Source organism: Triticum aestivum, chromosome 3D (assembly GCF_018294505.1).
Source record: "Triticum aestivum cultivar Chinese Spring chromosome 3D, IWGSC CS RefSeq v2.1, whole genome shotgun sequence".
Lineage (NCBI taxonomy): Eukaryota > Viridiplantae > Streptophyta > Magnoliopsida > Poales > Poaceae > Triticum > Triticum aestivum.
Window position 1 is genome coordinate 253,336,205 of NC_057802.1, and position 9,168 is coordinate 253,345,372.

Consider the following 9,168-nt stretch of genomic DNA (forward strand, 5'->3'; position numbering starts at 1 on the left):
TGATAGTGCCATTGACAGAATTCTTCAATCACTGCCCTCGCGATAATATGCAAGGACTATAAGACAATTCCCGTAGTGGGAGACTGAAGGAAATATGCCCTAGAGGCAATAATAAAGTTGTTATTTACATTTCCTGATATCATGATAAATGTTTATTATTCATGCTAGAATTGTATTAACCGGAAACTTAGTACATGTGTGAATACATAGATATTATGAGTTTATGTGTTTCAGGAAATGATCACGGACATGACGAGGAGTCTCGAAATGGTCGAGACATAAATATTGATATATTGGATGGCTATATTCGGACACCGGAAGTGTTCCAGGTGATTTAGGAGAAAACCGGAGTGCCGGAGGGTTAGCGGAACCCCCCCCCCCCGGGGGGGGGGAAGATTGGGCCTACACGGGCCATAGGGAAGAGGGGAGGCAGCCCACAAGGGGCAGCCACGCCCCTCCCTATAGGGAGTCCGAATTGGACTAGGGAGGGGGGCGCGCCCTCCCTTTCCTTCTCCTCTTCCTCTCCTTTCCCACTTTCCCCTTCTCCTCCTAGTTGGACTAGGAAAGAGGGAGTCCTACTCCTACTAGGAGGAGGACTCCTCCCCTCCTTGGCGCGCCCTAGGGACGGCCAGCCTCCCCCTTGCTCCTTTATATACGGGGGCAGGGGGGCACCCTAGAACACAACAACAGACATTGTCTTAGCCGTGTGCGGTGCCCCCTCCACCATAATCCACCTCGGTCATATCGTCATAGTGCTTAGGCGAAGGCCTGCGCCGGTAGCTTCATCATCACCGTCATCACGCCGTCGTGCTGACGAAACTCTCCCTCGACACTCAGCTGGATCGAGAGTGTGGGACGTCACCGAGCTGAACGTGTGCAGATGGCGGAGGTGCTGTACTTTAGGTACTAGGATCGGTCGGATCATGAAGACGTATGACTACATCAACCGTGTTGACATAACGCTTCCACCTTTGGTCTACGAGGGTACATAGACAACACTCTCCCCTCTCGTTGCTATGCATCACCATGATAGATCTTGCGTGTGTGTAGGATTTTTTTTGAAATTACTGCATTCCCCAACAGCTTGTTCCTCGGTATGATTACTCCACTGAACCTTATAAAATTTTATCACGCTCTGTCAGGTCCTCCTTTCCGACTCCTCCAAGATTTTTATCGGGCGCTCCTTATATGTAAGGTCTGGTTGAAGATCCAGGTCCTGGTGTTGGACTTGTTTGTCCGGATTACTAACACATCTCCTTAGTTGTGATACATGGAACACGTCATGAACATCTGACAATTTTTCTGGTAGCTCTAGTTGGTAGGCAACCTTGCCTCTCCTTGCAATTATTCTATATGGTCCAACAAACCATGGTTCTAGCTTTCCTTTGACCTTAAATCTCTGTAGTCCTCTCATTGGGGATACCCTGAGGTACACATACTCATCAGGTTCAAAACTGATCTGGCGGTGTTTCTGGTCATAATAGCTTTTCTGACGGCTCTGAGCTGTTTTCAGTCTATCCCGAATAAGTTTCACTTTTGTTTCTGCCTCTTTGAGAACTTCCGGGCCAAAGATTCGGCTGTCTCTTGTTTCAGACCAATTGAGTGGGGTACGACATCTTCGGCCGTACAGTGCTTCAAAGGGTGACATCTTTAGACTTGCCTGATAGCTGTTGTTGTATGAGAATTCCGCGTATGGGAAACTATCCTCCCAACTGCCTCCATAAGTAAGAACACAAGCTCTCAGCATGTCTTCCAATATTTGGTTTACTCGTTCAGTCTGTCCCCCTGTCTGTGGGTGATATGCCATACTGAAAACCAATTGCGTTCCCAGGGCCTGCTGCAGGTGATCCTAAAACCTTGAGACAAACTGAGTGCCTCTGTCGGAGACTATGGTCTTGGGAACTCCGTGTAGGCAGACAATTCAAGAGAGGTATAACCTAGCAAGCCTCTGAGTTGAGTATGTTGTTTTTACTTGAATGAAATGTGCCACCTTGGTTAGTAAATCTGTGATAACCCAGATAGCATCATTCCCGTGTCATGATCTTGGTAATCCGACAATAAAATCCATTCCTATCTCGTCCCACTTCCATTCAGGTACCTTGAGTGGCTGCAGTAATCCTGCTGGCCTCTGATGTTCTGCCTTTATACGCTGACAAGAGTCACACTGTGTAACATACACAGTTATATCTCTTTTCATCCCGTGGCACCAAAAGTTCTCCTGTAGGTCTTTGTACATTTTGGTTCCTCCTGGGTGAATGGATTATGGAGTCGTATGGGCTTCTACCAAATTTTTTTGCTTGAGTTCTTCTTTGTCGGGCACGCATAGCCTTCTTATGTACCATAGGATTCCTTGCTCATCAATGGTAAACTCAGATGCCTTGCCTAAGTTTACCTTTTAATTCCTTCAATGCTGGGGTGTCCTTTCTGAGCTTCTTTGATCTGATCTTCCAATGTTGGCTTTACTTCTAGATGAGCAACATTTCCTTCTGTAACTAGAACCATGTTTAGTTTGGCAAACTCCTGATTGAACTCATCCTGTGGAAATCGCACACTGTCGTTGCCTGTGCATGGGTTTCGGCTGAGTGCGTCTGCCACAACATTTTCTTTACCCTGGTGATGATGAATTCCCACATCATAGTCCTTTACCCTGGACATGTTGTTGTGTCGTGGGGCTGCGTTTGTCCCGTGGCCGTTGTTGTTGCGTCTTGGAGCATTATTTCCCTGTTTTGGGCACTCCATAGCATAATGCCCTTCCGCACCACAGGCATAACAAGTGATGCCAGGATGCTACACGGTTTCCTTGGCCCGATTGTTCAAAGGGCTGCGATTCTGTTGCGGCCGTGGTGTTGGTACTGCTGGTCGGCGTATCACAGGTTTCTGAAATTCATTTCGGGGCCATTCATTTTGGGGCCTGTTGTTGCGGATTAGTGTTGACTGGTTCATACGGCGCTTGCGAATCTCGTTCAAGTTGTGGTGCTCGTTTTCCAGAATAATAGCCTTGTCTACTAGTGTCTTGAAATCCGGAAAGGTGTGGACCACCAGTTGGCACTTTAGAGATGGAACAAGTCCGTCCAGAATTTTTTCCATCTTTTTGTTCTCTGTCGTGTACTCATCATTGGCGTACCGAGCTAGCTGAGTAAATTGGTCGAGTGGTTACCGTTGTGCCCCGTTGCTTGTGATCCTCAAACTCTCTTTTCTTTAACTTCGGGATACTATTGGGGATATGGGCTCCCCGGAAGTTTTCCTTGAATTGCTCCCAAGTCATGTCCCCTCCATTGGGATGTGTGTGGCATAGATTTTCCCACCATGATGCTGCTGTACCAGAAAAGTAATGCGGAGCATATAGTACTTTTTCCTAGTCCGTACACTGGGCTATGACCAATTTCCTTTCAATGTCATGTAGCCAGTCGTCTGCCTCCAGAGGTTTATCTGCGTGAGAAAAGACCGTTGGGTTGGTCTTCTGGAGTTCAAATACTTTTGACCTGGGTTGGTGCTGTCCTTGGTGATTCCCCATATTTATCAAGTGCTGCATCATTTTCTGGTGCTGTTGCTGACTTTGCTCATACAGACGGAACACTTGTGAAAGCACGGAATCATTGCTTTGTTGACTTGTCTGTCCAAGTGTGAAATTGTTTCCCATCTGCGCAAAGTTGTCCTCTGGTGGACTGGGCATAGAACGAGTCCAGGGACGATGCATTTTCTTTCCGGGGTATTGGTGTAACATGATGAGAAAATTATTTCAAAGGAGAAAAACAAATCTTTAAGAAACTGAAAATAAACTCCCCCCAAGACGCAAGTACATCAAGACATATTATACATGCATGTTTTAATTATACATGGAGGACTTAATCATACATGCATGATCTAATTATACAATATGCCTGCTGCCGCCGTATACCACATGACCACTTATTAAAACTAGCGCACCGCTCTAAATTCTAGCGTGCTGCAGTCTGAGCCTACTACTTGCTATCTTACAAGGGAGGAAAAGACAGAAGATAACTATTTTACAACTACATCTCCTTAAAGGGTGGTTACGGTGTAGCTGCCTTGGCTGCCATCATGGAGTATTTGAGATGTCATAGGCTCTGCTGAGTGTGAGTCCCAGACGGGGTGCTGACATTCGATCTCCTCATCCTCCTCGTGTATGGTTTCCAGTCGCGCAGTCGTTGATGCCACGCTCGCTCACAGTGGCACTGTGCTAGTCGGTGTTGACGCTCTAACGGGAATGGATGCAACCAAGCGACTAGCTTCGTTGCTCGGGGATGGGCGTCGAAACGCGAAATAAGTAGAAGGGATATATGGTGGAGTCGGAATGCGTGAAGCACGTGGTGACAGAGAACGGAGCTCCCTCCTGCGAGGAACTCTCGCACGAGCTAAGTCCATTTCTACAATAAGATAGTCATCCACCAGTGAGGTGAAGACTGATTCTAGAGCCATGATATATTGAACCAGGGGTTCAATTGTCTCATCCCTTTCTTCCGCGGTGCATGAGAAAGCATAATGACTTTTGTACGGAACGTGGCATGGAAGGTAGTAATAGGGACGGGTCTGCATGATTGGAAGGATGTCCCTTAGATGAGCAATGGCTTCACGAGCGGCCATCTAGATAGCATGCCTCTCAGTAGGCATGACTCTCCCAACAAAGCGGTAGTTGCGGTGAGGCTCGGCGGATTCACCCCGAATATATATCGAGGCCTGGTACATGGTCAGGGTGTCTGTGATCCCGTCGGGGAAGATGGTGTACTCAGGACGGCTTGGTGATCTCACCGCGACCCTAGCGATGATGACGAGAAGACAGGAAAATCCCGTAGGCTCGTTGGTGAATATCTGGGTCGGACAGCTGCCGCCAGACATCTACAACAGTAGACAAAAATCCAAGTAGTCATATCATAAGTATATGATGACTAAGGAAAATTTGTTACAATGCAAAAAATGCATGCTAAAAATGTTAGGACTGATCCTATTACTAGCGAACGCACCTAGGGCTTCCTACAGTCAGCCTGGTTCTGATACCAAGGTTTGTCAGGCTCATTTCCGTAATTAAACACAGAATAGCCCAAAGTCACACCAGCCCCAAGATCAGGACTGTTGGTGGACTTCCTTGATATAGATAACCAGTACAAACATAATATTACATCGGGTTGAGCCAGAGTGCTCTAGAATTTGTTACAACTTGTGAGACAGGTGGCGGTGGAATATGACAGTGGGTGACGGTGATATAGCACCGATACAATAAAGTAAGCCAAGCGTCAGAGTGAGACTTGACTATTTTATTTGTGTAGCGGAAGCACTAGTGGATGATACACGTGGTAGACTCCAAATCCACAAGTGACTGGCTGGGAACACCTCTACGCGTTGGGCTCGCTAGCGCAGTCCTCCTCTGCAAGCTCGTCCTCCTCCAGGTCTGGCCAAGACAATAGCCAGGGACAAGCATGTGAGTACGTTGGAATGTACTCGCAAACATTATGAACAAAAGGTATAATGAATGCAAATGCTCATGATGGGCTATGTTAAATGCACATGTTGACTGGAATTAAATCATGACATGATAATGTCAACCAGGTGTGGATAAATAATCAGATAACAATAGTGATAGCCAAGAAATTTAAAGTGGAACATCGGGCGTTAGACCGCCCGAGAAATTCCAAGAAAAACGCCAAACGAGTGTCTGAAAGCGACGCCTCGTCAGGTCTTGAGAAGAAACGCCAAACGGGTGTCTAAAAGAGAATCGGGCGAGACAGGACCACCCGAGAACTCAAGCGACGCCACGTTAGGTCTTGAAATTAAAACTGAGTATCCAGGTAGTCTAGCCATCCCAAGTGATACTCAGAAAAGAAAATAAAGCTGAGTGCACGGGTAGTCTAGCCATCCCAAGTGACACTCAGTATAGTTGAATAAGAGAAATGGGTTAGCCCATCACATGCATAACAATATTATTCATGACAGCCTCGGTGGTGCCCATAATCATCTTTCAAGATGGATCAAGCTCAGTTTAATTATTTTCCTCCAAGGACCGACACCGGGACCGATACTTGACCCTTCCCAACTGTGCCTTTGACTGTGGACACGGCTATTCGAATAGATGTAACTCTGCAGAGGGTGTACTCTTTACCCACATGTATGGAATTTCTGTAGCCAATGTTTAGAACTTGACTAATTTCCATTACGGTTTTTGGGTTGGAAACACACCGTACCAGCACACACCAGAATAACTTTCTGGATGCCAGGAATCACCCAAAGCATCTTTCCAGAAAAACTCTAAGCCGGGGAGACCATTGTCTCGAATAGCATGGGATCACTATTAATACGCGCGGATTACAAGGGGTGCCCCCCTCTCGGCCCAGTCGGGTACACCCATGCCCCCTGACCCGATGAATGACATTAGTCCATGGCCGTGGAACCCTCATCGTGGCCTCTCTAAGTGGTGTGTACACGGAAAGGGGTTAACAACTTACTAAATCGCACTCCCCTTGCGGGAAGACAAGTGGCAGCACGTTGTGTAGTTAGGCTTAATGGAACAAGACTCGATTCTAGGTCGACTCAGGAGGTGTTGTTATTAAAACTGGCATACCTCTCATGCCACAATGACACCATCGTGTCATAGCACAGCCCGTGCCCATCGGCACGTCCAAGGCAGGAGATACACTCCTGGATTCTTACCACATTCATACGTTAGCAAAAAGAAATATGATGAATGCAATAGTGCTCACATGACATGCAACAGGGTTCATGCAATAGTTCTCAAATTGACGTGACCGATGCATGCTCCAACTATTACTACTATACGGTGCAAAACTACTCCGATGCAACCATGTAGGTAATTCATTATAACCCAAGTACAATAATGCTTGCCTTGACCAAAGTAATCAGCAAGAGGTTCTTCAAAACTCCCGGTATAGTCCCCATCTTCGTTTTCTGAAAATAAAAGTCCAACTTCAACTTTTTTGCAACAGCACAAAAAGTTGTCTCAAACTATTTTTAAATAAATACTAAAATAAACTAGAGTGAAAAAATAATAATTTCAGAAGAAGAATCAATTGAATCTGATTCGTGGTTTAAAAGTTATTAAGGATTTAAAATCAGGGACCTCTTTGTAAATAAAATAACTGCCAGCGGGTCCCTGCAGTAATAAGTGAAAGCGCCTCGGACAGAAATACGCTTCCCAGCGAGGAAAGCGTAACCGTGGAAAAGACACTTTTGAAAATAACGGAAAAGAACATAATACTGATGGGTGGGCCCTACCCGTCAGGTTTGAAATTCAAACGCGCTCTATGCGCGTATGTACAGAGGGGAGGCGGTGGTCACTGACGGCGATCGCCGGCATTTCAGGAGGCGGCGATGGTTGGGACAAGTTCGGGGTGGCACTCCGCGTCAGTGGGTGGTGGTGGTGGTCGTCGGCGAGCACCAGAACGACGGCGAGGTCGACTGCGGCGGACGGCGGCGTCGGGTGGTTGTGGGACACGCCGGAGAGGGCTTCTTGCGTCAAATTGAAGCGCGGAGACGATCACATGGTGGATCAGTGGGATACTGGTAGAGTTTTGGAGGTGGAGGTAGAGTAATGGCGTCGTGCTAATCGGGAAGGGTGGCGGATCGGTGGTCGGAGCCGGGGAAGAAAACCTCCCCGAGGTCGAGGTGGTGTGCGGGAGATCGATTGAGATGGTGGTGGAGTGGTGCGGTTGAAGAACGGGGCCCCTGGTAGCCTTTTATAGGCGGTTCGAGCAGGTCAGTGGCGGAGTGGATCACGTCAGAGTTAACTCCGGCCGGTGAGGTAGGTTTGGACGGCGGGTGCGGTCGACGTGGAGTGGATGAGGTCGACGGAGTCTCTCGGAGAGCCAGCGCGACGTCCACGAGCTCCACTGCCTAGTCCCGATGCTGTGATCCGTTCGGCCATGGCGGGCAGCGTGCGGCTCCAGCGACTGACAGGCGGGCGCGGGGTGGTGTGGACGGTGCGTTAACACTGTATGGGAGGCGACGCGTGGAGAGGAGATAGGTAGGGGAGCAGTAGGTGAGTGAAGGCGCTGGTCGGCGAGCTGATCCGCTTGGCCGTCGCGGCTGAGGGCGGTGGCAGGTGCACCGACAAGCCACTGTGCTGGTCGGCAACGAGGCACTGACCATAGGGGTCTGGGCATCTCATTTATGCCTCAGGTAGATGACACCGTGCGGGGAAGTGGAAGAGGAGAAGTGCACGACATCGATCTCCCTCTCTCTCTGAACTTCTGTTACTTCTGAAATTTACTGGAACTTTTTTACAGTGGTGAACAGTGCACGACAGGTGTTTGACAAAATGCCAGAGAGCTCTAGACATTTTAGAAAATTTTGAGAATTTGTGTGGTGATGTGTTTATGCATAAGAGAGTGTCTGGCCAAATTTCAGAATTGTTGGATCAAGGAAAATTGGGTTTTGACCATGAAATGTGAATCTGGTCCAAATTTGAATTGCATGGAATTTGAAAATTTTGAACTGTGGAACCCCATTTTTTTGGTGAAATGGGTTGTGGGTACTGTCTAGTTGCTGGTGTAATTTTTGCTGATGCAGAGGAGTCACCTAGAATGTGGTTCCTTTGTAAACCATAGAAACCCTGATAAATATAAATTCCACCTTGGGAATTTATTAAATATGAGGAAAATATTTTTGTGGAGAAGTGAGATGTTGGACACTGTCCTAGAAAGTGAGGAAGACTAGGATAGGAATTTAGAGTGACAGAATAGATTTTTGGGAAGAGTTAGAAGTGTTTGAAAAGAGTGAAGTGACCAAACCCTTGGAATATTTTTAAATTCCATAAAACAAAATCCTCGTAATATGAGAACTGATTTTGATATTTTAGATAAAATGGCCAAACCAAAAACTCATCCAAATAAAGAAACCCTTTAAAAAAAATCCTAGGGACAATTTTGGGGTGTTACAACACTGCATCATATCAAAAAGGACATGCATTGTTAATGTAAGATCAACATTGTTCAGAGTATGAGTAGGATAATGGAAGAAACAACATTGATATGTCCCTGTTGGAACTGGGAGGAAAATACAGGGAAATGTATACTGGGTTCGAAAATATAGAAGTGCCATGCATGGTTATACTCATCTTATCTCGCAATCGATTCTTCACAGGAAACTACCATGTCATGCATGTTATGTAATCATGTTCTATCCTCACAAACAAATTCT